General features: G+C 32.4%; 1 protein-coding gene across 3 annotated transcripts in view; it reads left to right on the top strand.

The window, feature by feature from the left end:
- LOC110180430 (uncharacterized) overlaps positions 1-17,405 on the top strand; it is a 117,228-nt gene that overhangs the window by 5,075 nt on the left and 94,748 nt on the right. The window contains exon 1 of one of the 3 annotated variants that reach the window (XM_086835410.1): positions 11,901-12,594. The exons of 1 other annotated variant lie outside the window; for it this stretch is intronic. The gene's annotated coding sequence lies outside the window, so the exon portion shown is untranslated. Of the gene's footprint in view, positions 1-11,900; positions 12,595-17,405 lie in introns of those variants that run through there. One more of the 3 variants, XM_086835411.1, reaches the window with a different exon arrangement.

Below are 17,405 nucleotides of genomic sequence, written 5' to 3'. Positions count from 1 at the left end.
GTAATACCCTTATTTTCTATAATTTTTAAGGATAATATATTATGTTTATTCTTTTAGATAACACAAAAACAAATATTTATATCAGTAGTAAATCATATAAACAAATCAATAGAAAATCAAAGTCATAAAATAAGAAAGCAAAATTGTAACCAACTGACATTAGGTTTTTATATCCTGGCAAAGGATAAAGAGTGTGCCCAACTTCTTTAATGATGTATTGATTAAATATGCCCGTATCGTAAGAACTTTTTGCCACAAACAGTTAATTAATTTTTTTTTTTATTGTTTAGAAATATAGTAAAACGTCTTAACATATTTATATATGAATTATATGCTGAAATACATATTTTTTTCTAGTATTCTAACTAAAATTGTCCATCAGCAGGCTTGTTTAAGGTAAAACTTAATTTTAATCAATCATTTTAAATCTTTTTCCTTCATGTGTGATATTTTTAGTTTCTCATTCAGTATTTTGTTGGGAAATCGATTTTATTGTCGTCTGCTCCGTCGCCTTCTGAGATCTCAGATGTTGAAATTTATTACCGAATCTACTATAGTGACTTCCAATTGGCCATCGAACTTTGTTATTATTTTTATTTGTATTTTCCTCTTATATTTTTTTTTATGGTGGCTAAAAGTGTCCCCTTCCATGGATCGGTGGCTCAATTAAAAATTCGCCGTTGTTTATGATGCCAGACTATGAACAAAGAATGGAGAATGGTGAAGGGAGGGACTACTAGCGTCCTTCAGCAATCCGCCTTCTTTATTGCCCTATGCTTCTTTTTAGCACGCGCCGGCGCCAAAAAAGTATGCAACGATTTTTCGTGGATGCTTTATTTATTGCCTGCAATTTGCGTTCGCCGCTTTTATGTGCAACCAGCTAGCAGCTCGCAGCTTACAGCTTACAGCTCCCCCCATCCTTTTGGCCATTTGTTATTTGCGCATTTTCACTTAAATTCCGGCCAAGAAGAAGGCTATCCCGTCTCCTGCTGCTGCTGCTGCTGCTGCTGCTGCTGCGGCTGCTGCGTCCCCTTGGCATGGCCGCAAATGTTGATGAGGCTTTTTTCTAAAATTACCGAGCATAAAATTTAATTAGCCAAAACCGAAAAGGCAAAAAGAAAATTTCTTCCCCCATCCCCCCGTACACTTACACAGAAGTAAATTGCATTTAAGAGGGAGCAACCCAGGGCCCTGGCAAGGGGCGACGGCGAACATAAGTGGGTGCACTGGAGAAAAATGTTTGGGTATTAATAATATTGAAAATTAAATATTATAATTTTAGTCAGAAGGATAAAACTTTGTGAAGGAGATATTTTCGACCCTATAAAACATATATATTCTTGATCAGCATCAAAAGGGGAATCTTTCTAGACATCTCAGGCGGAAAGAAAATATGTTTTCAATTTATTCATAATTTTATAAGGGGTTACATCGTTAAAATTGTCAAAAATTTACCAACAAATTTTAATTTTTTTTTTTATTTAAATTGAGTATGCAGATTTATTATTCTAGCAAAAACAAACATAGGACAGCTTTCCGAATTAAAATTAATGGGTTTTGGGCTAAGCTATGACATTTTTAACCTACGATTTTTCGAAAATAATTGTCATATAAAAATATTAATAAATATTGATTTAAAAAATGCTAACATTTTAAACTTAAGATTAATTTCCGAGTCTATCATATACCTACAAGGGTTTACAAACTTTGGCTTTCCAAAGCTAGTTTCCTTTCATTTTTGTATGTTCAATTTTGTATTATTAATATATATTTTTTAAATTGTTTATTTTATATAAATAATTTATTTTTAATACCCCTTCCTGGTATTATAGTTTCAGTCAGAAGCCAAAAACTTAGGGAAGGAATCATTTCCGACCTTATTAATCATATATATTTTTGATCAGCATTTAAAGGAGAATCGATCTGGCTGTGTTCGGCATAAGTTAATTTTTTTCAAAAATTTCACAATTTTTTAAGGGGTTATATCGTTAAAATTGTCAAAAATTGACATAAAAAATTTAATTTTTTAAAATATTTTGTTGAGTATGCAGATTTATTAATCTAGCAAAAACAAACATAGGACAGCTTTCCGAATTAAAATTAATGGCTTTTTGGCAGAGTTATGAGTTTTTTAAACTTTGATTTTTCGCAAAAATACCATGGTTATTTTGTATTTTATTTATTAAAAAATTTTGAATTTTGCAACCCAATTTCTTCCAGTGCAGTGGCGACGGCAAGGCGCAGCGTGTGAATTTTAAAAGCTTCCCAAAGAGCGGCGAAGAAAAGGCGCCTTGGAGCATAACATTGTGGCCCCTTTGGGCCACGTTGCCGTTGCGTCGTTGCCTTCGCCATTGCTGCTGCTGTTGCTGCTGCTGCTGCTGCTGCTGCGCTTTTTTAGTGCCTGCAAGTATGCTACACAAAATTTTTTCCCTTTACCGAAGCAATTTGTGTGCATTTGGCATTCAATGGCAGGCGGGAGTCCGCGTCGCGTCGCACAATCCCTTAGCGAAAATCGCAAGCGTTAAATTGCCAAAGGCCATAAGTCCGACCCCCATTGCAGCCATGTCCATGGAGGATAGCCCTTCCCCTCCACCCACTCTATCTTCTCCTTGATTTCCTCTATATCCCCTTAATCCTAACCCTGGTCACCCTTCCCCCCTCTGGCATCATCGGTCTTTGGGGCTATATTAACCTTGGTCACATTTCAAGCGTCACTTGCCGAAAGGCCGCGGCCCATAAACATTTCTCTTTTCTTTCGCGGGGCAAAAATTACACTGAAAACTTTTTGTATATAAATTTTAAATATATGTCCTTAGTATACAGCAAAGAAAAATGTATAGAAAAAAGATATAACCTTAGAAAGCTATTGGGAATTGAAATAAGAAGATAGAAGATCGTCGTAAGTACGATAAATCCTTGTTTTGTGTTTATACATTTTCATTTATTTGAAATAATCTGTAAAATACACAAATTAAATAACGTAACTGTATGTTAACTAGGAAGATTAATACTTCTATATATCCTCAACTTATGATAGCTTCGATATTTTATCGATAGAAGTGAAATAAATCATTATTCTGCTTATTATAAAATAATGCTTCTGTTATTTTTGATGAATTGCAGTAACTTCAATGATATTTTAAGATATTTAAAAGATCTATATATCAAAAATTTCGAATAAAACATCTGGTACATCTAAAATCATATAAACCTAGCATTTAACCATAGAAAACTATTCAACATTGGTATATATAAAACATTAAAAAACGTGCCGGAAACCACATTGTAGCAGCAGCAATCGAAAGGAAATGCTTTCCAGAGAGTGTGAGAGATTGACAGAAACAAATTTTTATTGCATACTATCAGGCAGAGAAACTATTGTTGTAAAATACCCCAGAGATTTTAAGAACACCACGAACTCGTGTTTTCCTTGTATTTCTTTTTTATATTTTCCTCCCATTTTTTCTGTGTGGTTTAAAAGGGGTTTTGCACAAAACAAATTTCGAAGATTAATGCCGGCCGCTTGCAGTTTTCTTTGCCATATATATTTTGTTACCTCGTTTTTTTTTGTATTTGTTTCAATGTTTTTTTTTTTTATTTGTCTTTTTTTTTTTTTGGATTTGGGTTTTTGGGGTTTTCGTTGTTGTGGCGTTTTTTATGTTTCTTTCATTCACTTGACACAGTTTTTTGTTGAGGCCCCGTTGGCCATCACACCTTCAATGGTTCCAACGACGGTTTCGTGTCCATTTTCCGGTCAATGGCTGACCATTTCCACACTTGACATTGGTTCGGGGTAGAGGGAGTAGAAAGGAGGTGAAAATACGGGAAAATTTGGTTAGTTTATTTCGGAAGAATATCGGTTTTTTTTTTCTGGGTCTTTAAACAACATCTAGATTCGCTTGGATTAATTGCTGCTGTCTTGGATAAATTCTCCTGGGCCTTGGGGTTTCTTTTTATTAAAAACAATTAAAACTTATTGATGCAATCCAGTTTTGTTATGTTATTATTCCCCCCCCCCCAAAAAAAAAACTTTGCTGGACTCATCCAACTTTATTTTTAATTGAAAAATACATGTACCAAGTTGTTCAACTGCCCATAATTCACTTTTATTTCCCTCCCCCCCTCCCAAAAAAAAAGGATGTACGAGAACTCGAACATATTTGAAAACACTCAAACAGTGCGTTATGAATATATAAGGTTTAGAAAACCATTAGAGAAACCATTGAAAAAATGGATTTTTATTTCAAAATAAAGTAATTTCCATAGGGGGTAAATATATATTCTATAATAGTTGATAATCCACATTTGCACCTCATATATAATTGCGGAACGCGTCGTACTCACTTATGCCATTATGTAATTGTGTATGCAGGTGTGTGTATGCGATTATATCCCCGGTTTTTCCCCCCAATTTGTGGGAAATACATATGAAATGGTCACGTGGAGGGAGAGAGAGTGAGTCCTCGTCGTCGTCCTCGTCCTCGTCCTCGTCATTGCTATTGATATGCTTTTGCAGTTGTTTGCACTTTTTCGGGGTGCCTCCATCTCAGGGGGGGTACAAAAAAAAAGAAAAGAAAAACCAAGCAAAGCAGGTGCAAGTATTTTTAGTGCAGACCATGAAATACCCTGGTTTTTGGTACATAAAATGCATAGCTTCAGTTTCAGTTAAGAAAGAGAAAGATTGTGTATAGTTTTTTAACTTATCTTATTGCTATCATACATTTTTTGGTGCATATGCAATATTTCTTATACAAACCTCACAATTTCTTCATTTTAATATTTGAAATTTTATATAAATATTGTCTATACATTATTTATATTATTTTCTATTTCAAAATGGGTTTTAAACTCTCTAATGTATTAGATAGCTTAATATATATATTTTTTAAATTCAATACTCAATATTTCAAGTACTTTAGGTATTATCTGAAATGTTTCTTTTAACTTTCTGACTTTTGGACATACATAAAATGCATAGCTTCAGTTTCAGATAAATATAATATATAGTTCTTTAACTTATCCTATTCCTCTCTTACATTTTTAAGATGCATATGCAGTATTTCTTATACAATTCTTATATTTTCTTCATTTTATTATTTGAAATTTTATATATTAATTGTTTAAACCTTATTTATATTATTTTCTATTTCAAAAGGGGTTTAAAACGTGTCTTATGAACTAGACAGCCTAAAGAAATTTTAGATTTCTCTTGTATTAAATTTAATAAAATATTTGTAAGATATTTTATATTAAATACTCAATATTATAAATACTTCAGCTAGTATTTCAATTGTTTCCTTTAACTTTCTGACTTTTGGAAACACTTTCTTTTTCTTTTATTTTCTTTGATATTATTTTCTTTTCTGTAGAAGTAAACAAATATACCCTTTTACTCGGGGTGGTACAAATAACAGCTTTACCTTGGCACATTCTCGTTCGTATTCGTAGTTTTGCATGCAATTTTTGTTTGATTTTATTTTTGGCACGCCTACACATTTCATGAGCGGAGGGAAGGGCGACTCCTCTGTTCTCCTTCCTTATTGTTGATGCAACGTTTGGTTTTTACCATGAATTTATTGCTTGCATATATATATTTATTTTTTTTTTTTGGTTCCTACAAGCTACAAGCTCTTTTCCCTGGCCAACCCCCTATTTTTTTCCTCCATTTTCCGCAGCCCTTTTTCCCCCATGTATGTATTTTCACGGAAATTGTTAACAACAGCAGCGGATGTTGTGTAAATTTAATAAATATTACTCGTACCTTTTCGCTACTTTTGTTTATTTAACCAACTTGATTTTTTTTGGTTTCGTTTCGTTTGGTATTTCCTTTTGTTCATGAACTATATATATATGTAGACCGATATATGTATATATATCGGATGTGCATCTAATTAGCGGTTTGGTTTTCATTGTGATTTTTTCTTTTTTTGGAAGAGAGCTGGATGAAAGTCATTCGTAAATCGCTTGGATTATAATTTGTATAAATACTCATATAGTTGGACTTGTTAAACATTCCAGAAGCCGACTTTTGCCAGCTCAGACGGGCTTAAAATATATATATATAGATATTTTAATTTATATATCAATATATGTATATATATATTTATTGGCATTAAAAACAGGAACTAACTAATCCTGTTGCTTGTCCAGAGTAATTGCTACTTAACAGCGGTTTAAATCAATTTAATTGAATATTTGTAGATTTAAATGTATAGTGAGGGAATTTGGGAAAGAATTGCGGTATGAATAGTAATTATTATGAATTATATACATATGTATATAGATTTTATATTCATTATTAACTTATGAACTTTTGAAAACGGTATTTAAACAAGGTTTCTTTACTTCTTGTTTTTAAAAAAAGGGTTTTAGATAAAACCCCATTTGCTTATGAAAGTATTATAAATGTTTATTATTATTTACGCTATGAAAATATATAATGAATTTATTTTATATTTATATTATAAATTTATTTATTTGTAGTAATGTCTTTAGAATGCTTTCCACATAGAAATATATTACTTTAAATAATATTAATAAATATACTATATAATAATATGTTTGTATTAATTTGAATTGCCTTGAAATATAAAGATATATGTTATATATATTTTTAATATTTAAAATATATATATTTCTACTATTTTTCAATATTTTTAATATGTTTTTAAATATTAAAATTTTTTTATTTTCTTATAATGAAAACATTTATTACTTCAAAATTTCTGTTCAAACTGCAAACAGAATCCTCCAAGTAAACCGGCTTTGTTTGAGTGCCGCCTCTATAGAAAGTGCTCCACTAACCATTTTCACCTGACTAAATGGAAAAAAGAAGGCGTTTTGGCTTTCCACGAACAGGATTTTCTAGTTGCTTGTCGCTGCTGGCTTTTGGGAAAGTGACAACAACAACAATAACAAATAACAAATGACAAATAACAAATGACAACAACAAGAAGACAAACAGCTGTTGCAAGTGCAAGTTTCAAGCATTCATTGATTGCCATCTTGGCATTAGTTTCAATTTATTTCGCTTCGAGTGTGATGGATGGCACCCGGCATCCATCCGGTTTTTTTTTTTTAATGCCAAAACAATTGTTGCTCAAAAAATAAATGTATATCATTCCACAAAAGCAAGAAAAGAAAAGCAAAGAGTGGAGTGGAAAAATGGAAAGAAAAACCCGAATCGAATCGCAACGAATCGAAGGCGAAATTGAATTGCAGCAAAAAATAAAATAAAAATAGAGTAGACAAGACGAGAGAAAATGCGAAGCTTTTGGCTGGAAAATGCTATCTAGCTGGCTGTGAAATGGCCAAGCAATCAGCTGGCCCATTGTAATGGTCAATGGGATTTTCCTCGAGATGTGGAAAATTGGTAGCAGCAGCAGCAGCAGGGGGGGGGGGTCAGTGGAGAACCCTTGACAAATGTGCCGTTCAAATGCTGTGGACGCCATTTAATTGCCAACATTAATTGGCACACTACGTAGCTTTTCCAAGGGGGAGGAGGGAGGAGGAGGAGGAGGAGGAGTTGTGCTTTTCTGCCACCCATAAACAACACCCTGACTTGGACTGTTTTCCTCGCTCCCTCGATTTTCTCTACAGATTTTTGATGCTTTTATAAATGGCCAACGTCAAATTGTTGTTCAATGATTTCCAATTGACTTATTGCCACAGAATTCAATTGAGACGCCGGGGATCAAGAAAGAGACTCTTTTTGTTGAGTTCATCTTCGAATATTTCAGCACTGATTTGAGTTGCCAATTTAGGCTCAGTTTAGGCCCAATTCGAGCCCAGTACAAGTTCCAGGCCAAGTCCCAAGCACAGTTAGGTGAAAGTCAAGAGACATTATTTGACTGCCATAGGGTGCAAGTTTTCTTTCACTTACCAAGATTTTTCTTTGTATATTTTATATATTTATTATTATTTCTATTTTTAACGATCCTTTGTATCGTAGCTATATGATATAGTGGTCCGATTTTCATTAATACACAAAATTCTAGATTAATATATAATGGCTATATATCAAATTTGATGAAAATCTGTTGAAAACTGGAAAAGTTATCATTATTTTTTAAAATTTTCCGATCATTCCTATGGCAGCTATGTATATGTATGTATATAGTCCACCGATCCGCAATGCTCCGACTTATATACTAGTAAAATTATATAGAACAATAACACCATAGTTTTACTCAAATAGCTTGCTCTTGAATTAGTTCAAAAACAAATCTCACCCATGTGTGCTATGATTCCCAACTAGTTTTAGCCTCCCCGGAACGAAGTGCTTGCTGCCGGCCACGTCTCAGATATGTGTTGTGTTACAAAAGTTGCAAGTCATTGTTTATTAGTGTTCAAAGTTAGTAAATGAGCATACATACATCCCTACTGACCATAGATACTTACTGATCATGGTTAATTACTGATCATAGATACTTACTAATGAGAGTTACTTATTGGTCATATATACTTACTGATCAGAGTTACTTAATGTTCATAGATGATTACTGATCATAGTTACTTGCTGGTCATAGATACTTATAATTACTGATCATAGTTAATGTTCATTAATACTTACTGAACCTCTGTATTTAAAAACAGTTTCTCTGGCAGTTATATTAAATATTATTCCGATTTTCATAAAACCAAAAACAAAATTCTATAATAATAATAGATAGTTTTGAATCATTTCGGGAAATTTCTAATAATTTTTAAGTTTAAATAATAATTAATACGGCTCAAAAGTTTTCTTCATATATATCATCATTTAACATATATTTAACAGTCCAAACAATTGCATATAATTTTTCTGCAAAGCTTCGATAGGATTAAATTCCTATACATTTCCGGGAAATTCCTAGCGATTTTCGTGGGGGGTTTTCCCTAAAGGTAAATCATAATTAACACCGCCTGCTGCTGCTCCTCCTGCTGTTATTGCCAGTTGACCAGACATCCCATATATGCCAGCCGGTGTCCATCCGTCTCAATCCTTTGACGAACACACACAACACACACACACACTCATCGCACACACACACATCGCACACCTAATAGTCAAAGTGACACGCTAAGCTGATTAACTCTAATCTAAAGTTGCAACCGGGGGAAAATAAAACACCAAGCGGAGCACAATCAAGCCAGGAGAAGTGAGAGGGGGAGGGGTGGAGAGGGAGAGGGAGAGGGAGAGAGATAGGGGAAAAGCGGGGAAAACATGAGGGAGTGAGAGAGGAAAACACAACCCGCATGGCCGCCAAAGTGACACTGAAAGGAAATTTAAAACAGAAAGTATAAGAAATAAAAGAAAATATAATAGGGAGAGTGATAAATAAGTAAATAATATATAATAAATACATGTATTCAATTAATGAAATACAACGATTTAAGAGAAGTTTGTAAATTTTTTTATAATATTCTTATATATTCAGGGTAATATAATTCCTGTCAGAAGCTTAAAACTTAGTGAAGGAATCATTTCCGACCCTATAAATCATATATATTCTTGATCAGCATGAAAATCCGAGTCGATCAGCCATGTTCGGCACAAACAAATTTTTCAAAATTTTTTGTTCAAAATTTTATAAGGTTTTCCATCATTCAAGTTGTCAAAAATTTGACAAAAATTAAAATTTAAAAAATGCTAAAACCCAGTATGTAGATTTCTTAACATTATAAAAACTAGCACAGAAATGATATCCGAATTAAAATTGTTGCATTTTTTGCTTAGTTATGGTATTTGAAAAACATGGATTTACCTCAAAAATTAGCATATAAAAATTAAGATTTAATATATCTAAGCTTTGGTTTCCCTAAGCGAGCTTTTTTACTTATACATAAATAGTTTAAACACCTTTAATAATTAAAATTTTAAATAATTTAAAACCTATGGTTGTAATTTCATAAAAATATAAATATTTTATAGTATCGTTTTCATTTTCTTTAAAAACACATGAAAATATCTTTCTCTCTTTATAATTCTTCATGTTTTTAAAAAGCTAGTCTTTTGTTTTATATTCTCTTTAATAACAAAAATATAAGATAATACATTGCTTATTAAAAAAGTTTTCCAGTTAATTTTCAAGTTATTTCGGATGCTTTCGGAATATTTAATACATTTCTATGGTAATTTTTATAATTTCTCCCAGTGTACGGACTGAAACCGTAGCAACCCAACGACGACTGTTTACATTTGTCAAAGATTTTCGGAAAAGAAGAGCGAGTCAAAGGGGGTTTTCTTTTTTCCTTATTCTTTTTGCCAATGAAGACGGAAACAAGTGCATGAAATTGGGGGGCGACAAAGAAAGCAAAGGAGAATAAAAAAAAGGATCCCGATGAGCAGGAGTTCAAGCAGGAGCAAAGGCAGCAGCTTGACCAGAACCTAAAGCTAAAACTGGACAGATAAAAGTGCACCCGAGACACGGGACACCAAAGTGACCTCGAAATCCCGGTCCGAGACTCTTATCTGTCTCCGGATTTGGTTTTCGCTAGGAACCTCACCCCTCCTCAACCCCTCAACAGAGACTCGGTTTCCGTTTCCGCTTCCGTCTGACTGTGTGTGTGTGTTTGGTTTGGCTTTTTGGCCGCGTTTCCTCCCTATCCTTCGTGTCCTTGAGGGTGTCGGGATTTGAGGCTTTCTTATTCCCTATTTCTCTCTTTCTACCTTTCTGACAAAGGTGCCCCCCGCGTCCTAAGCTGACCGTGAATAAGGATGAGGATCAAGTTGTCGAATTTCCCCCAAACCAGGTAACCTGGCTTATCGTCCTGATAATAAGTTTCCGCTGTCTGTTTGTTGTCCTTTTATTTTTGTAGAGTCGTTTGTGTTGGTAAACTGTCAGCGCTTTGCGGCATTGAGCGGGTTGGCAGTCCTATCAGCAACTTGGACAGGTTGGCAGTCCTGAAAGTCCTTAAATATAGATTTTTATTTGGATTTAAATTGGGGTTTTCTGGGGGGTACTTAAAGAAATTAAACTTATTTAAGATAAAGATGGTTTTTGCGTGTTTTATTTATTTTTTGGTTTTTTAAAAGATCAAATATAGAATAGGTGCAGTCATGAATGCCTAAATAATGGTGTTTATTTAAATGATTTCCTGAATAGTATTATTTTTTTTTCTGTATACAGTTTTTGTACTATTTTTAACTTTTACTTTATTTTGAGATTATTTATTTAATTTTATTATATTAAAGGATCAAATATAAAATATATGTTGGCTTGGGCTTCTTCACTGACATTATTCTCAGTGTTTTTTTTTTTTTTAACCTATACGTTATTATTATTATTTGTATATGTTGGCATTCTTGATTTTTGTAATAAATAAAATATTGAGGCGATTTAGCCATCCTGTTAATAGTTTTTAATATTTTTTTTGGACAGATTCTCAAACCTTTTGCCTAAAAATCCATTCTTCAAAATATTTTTCCTTTATGTTTTCTTAACAATATTATTTTCATAGCATTTTATATTATTTATTTTATTGGGTATTATGGGGTGCTATAATATATTTCTATATAATATTATAAAGTTAATCAATGTTTAAAACACTTTGATAGTTTTTCATGATCTTATGATCATTTAAAAAAAAAATTCCTTTTAAAAGATGCTGGCATTTCCCTCAAAATAGAGCCATTCAAGTGGCAGCAATCATTCCGAGGCTCTTGGAAATCATCAGTTTTCCTTCAGGCAGTGGTCGGGGGGTGGTGCGGGGATAGTGGGGTAGGTTAAGGGGGGGGGGGGGAGGCAGGCGGGTACCGGCTTGGCCATATTTTGGCGCAAGTTTTCACCACACGCCCAAAAGTGGAAAATGCAGACGCTGCACCATCGTCGGCAAAAGTGGGGAAAAGTGCGATGGCATTCGGCTCAGAAGCTTCGGGAAATCATGGTTTGGCATGGGCTTCGGAAAATGCTGTCGGAAAATGCCACAAGCGGCGGCAGCAGCAGCAGCAGCAGCAGCAGCACAGGCGGCATTATCAGACGGCAACTTCAGTTGCAAGCGAGCGCTCAGCGTGTGTGCCTCGTGTCTCTCGTGTGGCAGCAAAAAGCCGCTAAATATTGCCAACAATTTCTAACATTAATAATATTAATAATAACGTGCAACGTGCAACACTTGCCACTGAGCCTGACTTTGACTTTGAAGCTCTAAAAATTTTCGTAAATACAAGAAAAAACAACCTTTTCGCGTCAAGTTTGTTGTGTTTTCCCTTTGTTGTGCTTGGTGTTGTTGTGCGGTGTGTGTGCGTGTGTGTGTTTTGTCACGTGCTCGATTTGTTTATTTTTATTTTTTTTTTGTTACTGTTTGCTGTGTTTTGCGGCTGTTAAGCCGGCAAAAAATAAAGGTGTTTGTTTGCTGGCATTAAAGCAAAAAAAAAAGGATAAACTGGTGTGAAATTAATAACTAAATTAAATACGTTTAAAAAAGCATATGATAAATATACAAAAAATATAAATTAAAGCATAATATTAAACAAACTTAAATGCTATAATTAATTCAATTAATTGAACTGTAAAAACTGTAAAAAATATTAACAAAAGGAAGTAAGAGGAAATATATTGCTGCAACACTTGCATCTTTGGACTTGGACTTGGATCTGGATTTGGTGTGTGACTGGTTCGTGTTTAGCTTAGTTTTCTTCTTCTTTGTTTTAAGTCTTTTTTTTTAATTTATTTTTTTAGCGAAAGTTTTGTTTGATTTTTCTTGTGCCCGGCATGACGAGTTTCAGTCGATGGCTGGATGCTCTTGGCCTTCTCCTCATCCTCTTAGCCCCCTAATTAAACTGGTTAGGCTTGGTTTTGCCTCGGTTTTTTTTTTGCTTCTTCAATTCCCCCTCCGGTTTTGTTTGGTTTTTGGTTTTCGGTTTTTGGCTGCTAATTGCCAGTGAAATTTTGTGACAGTCGCCAGACAACGAAGACAACAATCAGTTGCCATTGTGAGACCGGCAACGAGGGCTCCTTGTTAATGAAATCGTTAAGCCAGGGACACACAAGGACGATTACCAGGAGCACAAAAAAAAGAAAAAATACAGAGACAAGAAAATAAAAGACAAAAAAATATATATAATATATATATATATATATACAAAATCATCCAAAAGGATGCTGGCGATGGTTGTGCCAATATCAAAAGGATTTCGTTTGAATGCGAAAAATATGCGAAAAATGTTTTGCGTGGGGAATCTGGCAAAAATCTTGGGAAAGCCCCTTTTGGAATTATATATAATGCACATATATATATTTATATATACTCGTTTAAGCCTGTTCATATTGAAAATTATATTCCATTTATATTAAATTAAATCTAAAGTTTAAAGGAAGAAAAGGAACTAAAGGATTGGAGGAGAAATGGGGAAAAGGCAAAGGGACAATGCTACCCTTGATCCTTTTTGTTCTATAGAAAAGATTGGGAAATTTAATTTGCTTATGAATGGTTTGTTTTTATAGGAGAAAATATAAAACTAAACAAACAATATAGAAGTTGTGGGTTTACAAATAATACATAAATAAATACATATATAAAATATTTATTTAAAGGATTTATGATACTTTACTCACTCATTTATTTTCTTCACTTTGCAAAGCTAGTACAAATAAATCAATGTATTTTTAAACAATGAATTATTTGTTTAATTTTTTTTTTTTAAGGAAAGGATTTAAAAGTGACAAAAGAAATCACTTTTCTTTTGAAGACCAAAAAAGCAATCAAAACTTTTCTAGTTTTTAATAACTAAATTATTATTACTTTTATAACTTTAAAATTCTTAGATATCTAAGGTAAATACTGACTAAAATTAATTATTGACTGATTTATTTATATACTATACATATACGTATATTTATAATTATTTTATTAAGATAATGTATACTTGAAAGCTATGAAACTTTGTGGAATAAGATTAATTAATATTTCAAATTATTTATTTATTATGAATCTACTATTATATTGTAGATCAAATTTATTATATTTCATAATAATATAATATAAACTCTTCTTAATTATTTAAAGTTATTAATTAATTCTCATATTTTTACCTGCCCTATATAAATTATTATTTTCTTTGAAATGTCTAGTATTTGTAAGCAATTAGTAACTTGATTTTTAAGTATTTTTACCACATAATTAATATTCCTTTGATCAATCGTTTCCTTGAATTATTTTCTTTGTTAAAAAATTAAATAAACAAAAACCTTAATTCCACTTTAAAACCAATCAATGAAATGCTGTTTGCTGACATGTATCTTTGTTGTTCGCTCTTTGTATCTGAAAGATACTTTTACCTTTTCTTTTACATAAGTAAAGCCACCTTTTCCTGAGGGGGATGTCTTTCAAGTGGATTGCTTAATTTCTGATGAAATTGACATTTCATTAAATTTGGCAACAGGCTAAATTGTATTGTCATTTCATTTGATTAAAAATTTCATAATGTGAGCCTCAATCTTGTTGTCTGTGTGTTTTTTTTTTTCTCTTCTTTTTTGTCTTCTTTTGTGGGTTATTTTTTGTCAACAAGAGGGAAGGAAAAAAGTGAAAATCTAACATTTCTGGCCTGCAGGCAACACAAAAAAAAATTAATAAAAAATAAACTGAAAAAAGCGAGATAACATAAAAAAAAAAAAATGAAATTGTGCCGCAGTATTTGCGTTTGGCGGCATTTTTCCGCCGGTGCCCCGTCGCTTTGGCGCGTTTTCACATTTTCCCTACGCCCCCAACCCCTCCCCTATTCATGTCTCGATTTTTCACATTTTCACCCTCTTCCCTTACCGATTTTTCCAGCAAATTGCTGTTGCTTTTCCCGCCGCTGCCGTTGCACATGGTGCCGCGTTGCTGATGGCTTCATATTCATTTAGTTGCCCAATTCCTTTTGTTTATCTTTCTCTCCTCTTTCCCCTCTCTCTCTCTCTCTCTCTCTCTCTCTCTCTCTCTCTCTCTTTTTATTTTTTGTTGTCATCTCTTGTTTTATTTACATTTAGATGGAATTTTTAATTTTAATTTGATATGTCGCAAAACGACAGCAAAAATTGGAGGAGCAAGTTTTGTACGTTCGGAGGAACTTGCTTCGTTTAAGAATAGCTTAGCACAAAAAACAAGTGAAGTTTATTTTTAGTTTTTGGTGAAAAACATACTCAGAAAACAATTAAAATCTACTTAGCAGGTTTCTATATACTTTATTTTGTTTTTAAATAATTGCTTAGGGACTTTGTGATACCCTGTATCTAGTGTTTATAAGGACATTATAGATTGATGTCTCGACAAAGAGGCTTTACAAGATATCTTGGGAATGCCAGGAAATATTGATATGCAGATAAAGAAATTAGATTTAAAGCTCAATAATTAAATATATATTTTAAAATAATAAATGAGGGATTACCTGGATCTGAAATATATGTATTTATACCCTTTCCTGGTATTATTATTTTAGTAAAAAGCATGAAACTTACTGAAGGAGTCATTTGCGACCCTATAAATCATATATATTCTTGATCAGCATAAGCCGAGTCAATCTAGCCATCTCAAAGAAATTTTTTTTTTCAATTTTTTTTTTTTCATAATTTTATGACTTTTAAAAGCCTAAAAAATTGATAAAAAATGAGTATGAGTATTTTGAGTATGCAGATTTATAAACCTTATAAAAACTAACTTAGGACAGCTTTCCGAATTAAAATCAATGCTGTTTTGGCTTAGTTATGAGTTTTTTAAGCCTTCAGTTTTTGGAAAAAATTTCCATATAAAAATATCGTAAAGTGTATGCGAATATTTAATTTATTTATTTATTTTTGGAGATTTATTATAATGCAACTTTCTATTCTATATTTTATATTTTATATATTTTCATATTTTTGATTAGAAACTATAAAAGTTATAACTGCATGGCTTTAACTTGAATCAATACTTATTGTACAAAAAGCCTTAAATAAATTTAAAATATCTAGAATGTAAATAAATACTACATACTCCTTGCAACTTTTAATTAAATTGAAACCCTTTCCCTTGATATTTATTAACAATAACACCAAACAAGTTGGAAATAATCAAATTAAATATCAATTTTAGCTTGTTAAAATGTTATGCTCATCGGGCTTTCTTTAGAAATTACCCAAAGATTTGATTTCCAAATGAAAATTCACAATTCTATTAGGAATTGTTCAACAGTGTGTGTGTGTGTGTGTGTGTGTGTTCCAGGGGTCAATTATGCAAAGTAGATTTACAGATTTACTGATTTGCATTCGACATTTGGTATAATTGATATTAATATTGTAATTAAAGCATAAACCGATTGTGGCATTTCGGATTATGCAACATTTCATTTGTTAAAAACAATGCAAATTACGGAGACAGTTATGATACATATCGTATTTATCGAGAAATATATATTTATATATAATATTTATTTTATTCCTTGTATTTTAAGCTATCGAAGTTTGGATAATCGATCGCAATTTTTTGGTTCTGCTTAATTGAATTACCTTTTGTGTCTGTGTTGTGTGTTTGGGGAAAAGGCTGAAATTGTTGGAAAATTGCAATTCGAAAATCGAAAGTCGCCCACTCCCCTTTCCAACATCTCCCCCCCCCCCTCTCTCTCTCTCGCCGCTTTTCACGGATTCAACAGAGCATTAAAATTACCTTTTAATTATCACGAACGTACACAATACCCACACACACACCGCATCAAAAATAGAAAGAAAAACATGGCAAATGCCATAAAGAGTGCTGGAAAAAAAAAGAAGAAGCTAAATAAATGCATAAATTGCCTAAGCATGAAACAAAACATAAATGTATATATACAAAAACATATAGCTGGCAATCAGAGAGAGTGATTAACAATAATTGAAAAGCTTGGATTTTAATATTAAGATGAAGGTAAAATTCGGATTACAATTTTTTTTTGCCTGCCTGCTGATTTCCTTTCATTTGGGGAGATTATTTCATCAGTTTTTCTTCACACACAAACAAAGCTAACAAGTTGAGGAAAATTGCGTGGGGTATCTTTGGTTATGTGATAAGCTGCCACCTTAAATTAAGAAAGAAAAATATTGATATACATATAAGTAAGTGGTAAAGTTGTAAATTAATATAAATAGAGCATGGGAATCACTATGGAAAAGTCGTATAAATTATTAGTTTTGTTGTAAAGCATTTAGACAATATAATTTAAATTGCTTAAATATAAAATAGGGACTTGAAGTTGTTTAAAGATTTTGAAAATAAGATTTGATTACTAATTCTTCTTCTTTTTTTCCTAAGGAATTATCTATGATATATTAAGTTAGTCATAAAAACTTTTCTTTATATATTTAAAAATATATTTTTCTTATCCAACTTTAAACTTAAATGATCTCTTAAACTGCCTAAACTTTAATGTCAAAATTTATTACTCAAAAGTGTTTGAATTTTGGCATATTATCCATCTGCCATGGTTTTGCCCCTGT

This window comes from Drosophila serrata, unplaced genomic scaffold (genome assembly GCF_035046125.1).
Source record: "Drosophila serrata isolate PLE 108 unplaced genomic scaffold, ASM3504612v1 contig_276, whole genome shotgun sequence".
In the NCBI taxonomy this organism is placed as follows: domain Eukaryota; kingdom Metazoa; phylum Arthropoda; class Insecta; order Diptera; family Drosophilidae; genus Drosophila; species Drosophila serrata.
The sequence above is the reverse complement of the archived record's forward strand: the minus strand, read 5'-3'. Positions and strand labels throughout refer to the sequence as shown.